Genomic DNA, 3071 nt, shown 5'->3' with positions numbered 1-3071 from the left:
AACCTCTCTCCCTCAGCCCTCTCTCCCATAACCTCAGGGCTACAGGGTGTCACTCCAGGGTCAGGGGCTGCCCCTTGTCCACACCCTGTCGAGTGGGGTCAGTGGCTTTGATGCCCACCCGGGGCAGAGTGGAAAGCGTCTGGCAGCTCTCCTGCGTCTGCCTGCCCAGAGCATACGAGGAACTCTGGCCAGACATGGGCTCTCCTCCCTCCCCCCCTCTTTCCCCTACCCCTTTTAGTTCCCACACATAATTTAAAATAAAAAATCTTTTTTCAAATAAAAAGACAATAATATGATTTTTTAATTAATTATTAAAAGTCATTCTGCTTTATTCAAGTAACCAGATTTAAGGTTTGTATTTATTAATTAAATTGTACATTTTGCTCTGTAGTGTCAATAATTTTGAACAAAACAACTTTATTATGAAAACTCTTAGATCATTAGTAATGGGTACACTTTAAATTGGAATCAGTTTAGAAGATATGGCAATCAGTCATGACCCCATAGAAGGAACATTATACAGAAGCCAAGTACTTAAATTTTTATGTTTGTTTGTTTACTTATTTGTTTTTATGATTTATTTCCCTGGGGGGCTGAGAGATGGCACAGCAGTTAAGAGCACATGCAGTCATTATGAGCTTGGTGGCGCACACTTTTAGTCCCAACACTCAGGAGGCAGAGGCAGGCAGATCTCTGTGAGTTCATCAAGGCCAGCCTGGTCTATAGAGTTTCAGGACAGCCAGGACTACACAGAAACCCTGTCTTGAAAAACAAACAAACAAACAACAAAAACCACTTGCTGTTCTTGCAGAGGACCTGGATTTAATTTCCAGAACCAACATGGCAGTTCATAACCATTTATAGCTCCAGTTTCAGGGGATTCGATGCCCTCTTCTGGTTTCCATGGCACTAGGCACACACATTGTGCACAGATATACATGCAAGCAACTCATACACATAAAATAAACATAAATTTTATCTCAGACCTGTACCCACTGAGACCAGAGAGGATGTTGACTTTCCTGGAACTACAATTACTGATGGCTGCTGAGAGAAAAATCCAGGTCCTCTGGAGAGTAGTCAATGGCCTTAACTTTAGTCATCCCTCCAGTCCCACATTGCACGTAATCTAAATCTGGAAAGGCTGAAAGTGTGCAAGCTTCTATTGAACGGGTCTTTTTTTTTAAATTAAGTCTTAGTTATGGATGAAAACAGAAGATGAGAACATTGCTCCTGTAATAACTGGAGTCGGTTGGATACAATCCTGTACTGTCACATGCTTTCTGTCACATGTCTGACTGCAGCCCTGAAGGATATGAAGGCACTCACTGGCCAGCAGTGGGAGAGGAGGGGGTGTCCATCATCCAGTCTGAGCCCAGGAAAAAGGCTTTTCAAGTCTAGCAGGAGACCAAGGTGGAGTGGAGGCATTCAGGGAAGTCTGTCAGAATGTAAAGCCTTGGGGTTGAGGAGGGGTTGGGTTTGGGAGTCTCACAGTACACCCTGGGCCCTTAAAAGCTAAGAAAATAAGAAACCCAGGGAGATCTAAGTCTGACATTGCCCCATTGTCCTGCCTGGGGCCAGTGGTGGGCGCTACACACAGGAGCCTGCAGATTTTGCTCATTCACCTGCGGAGGTGCAGACTAATGGCATCCCTTCTGCAAAGGCAGACAACTGCTTCCCTGTTTGCCTTTCCCTCTGCAAACAGCCCTCTCCACCTACGAGAAGAACTACAGCCTTCAGAGCTGCAGCCTGGCAGCTGCCACACATCTGTTTGTGCTGCAGGATATAGGGAGGGACAGACATCCATCATTCCATGAATGAGGTGAGGAAGGCCCAGGCCAGGAACAGTAGTGATTTCTCTGAGGTCATACAGCACCTCCTGAGCAGAACAAGGATTCATTTCCTGTCAGGTTGTTTCCCATTGCATGACTCAGTATACCCAGGCTCTGCTCACATCCTATAGGAACATGTAAGGGCCTTTGTAAGAGCCTTGTCCTGGAAAATCAGTGAGCAACCACAGGCCAGGGACAGGGTAAGCTTCCCAATGAGACTATAAAAATGTTACATGAGGTAATTAAAACCTGCCTTTCCCAGCATCCCCTCCTTCCTGAGGCAATCCCACTCACAGCTGTCAAATACAGCTCTACATCAACAGTTGGAAACTCCCGTTTAGTTTGAAGTATTGGCTACATTTTATATGGCAAAGAATTATAACCAAAGTGAAAGAGCCTGGAAAGGCCAAATCAGCTATTGTACTACAAAGTAGATGTCCTGGCTCTTTCTAACAGCAGACACTTAGAAATAACTGTCAATTTAAAAGGGCTGGTGAGTGTGATTTGTCATAGGATTTTACAGCTGAAAAATAAAAGCAAGCGATATAAGAGCTTCCTTTTAATTTTTAAATTGAAGAATTGTTCAGAAAGTTGGTGATCTATAAAGAGTACAGTGAACGAGTGAGTACTCTCTCCCTCCCACTCCCTTTCTTCCTCCCCTCTTCCCTATTCTCTCTACCCTCTCCCTCCCGACTCCCCATCTCCTTCTTCCTTTCCCTCTCCCTCCCCTCTCCTCCCCTCCCTCCTACCCATGCTGATTCCTAGTCACCAAGTTCACCTTGCCATAGGCAACCAGTGTGACCTAGTTTTCCTGTAACATTTTTAAAGCTGCTTTATGCACACATGAGCCATTCACACACAGTCTCTTCTCACCTAAAAACTAACAAGCCCAGAACTCAGGAGGCAGAGGCAGACAGCTCTCCAGGAGTCAGAGGCCATCCTGGTCTACATAGCAAATTCTAGGCCAGCCAGGGGTACATGATGAGCCCCTGATGAGAGAGGATTATAACCACTGCTCGGGACCTTACTCTTTCACTGAACATACAGTTGCATTTGCGGAGCATCTCTTATGTGTCAGGCACTGTTGACCATTAAGAATTAGCAGAGAGAGCCGGGTGGTGGTGGTGCACGCCTTTAATCCCAGCACTCGGGAGGCAGAGGCAGGAGGATTTCTGAGTTCGAGGCCAGCCTGGTCTACAAAGTGAGTTCCAGGACAGCCAGGGCTACACAGAGAAACCC

The sequence above is a fragment of the Mus pahari genome, chromosome 13, assembly GCF_900095145.1.
Source record: "Mus pahari chromosome 13, PAHARI_EIJ_v1.1, whole genome shotgun sequence".
In the NCBI taxonomy this organism is placed as follows: Eukaryota; Metazoa; Chordata; class Mammalia; order Rodentia; family Muridae; genus Mus; species Mus pahari.
The sequence above is the reverse complement of the archived record's forward strand: the minus strand, read 5'-3'. Positions refer to the sequence as shown.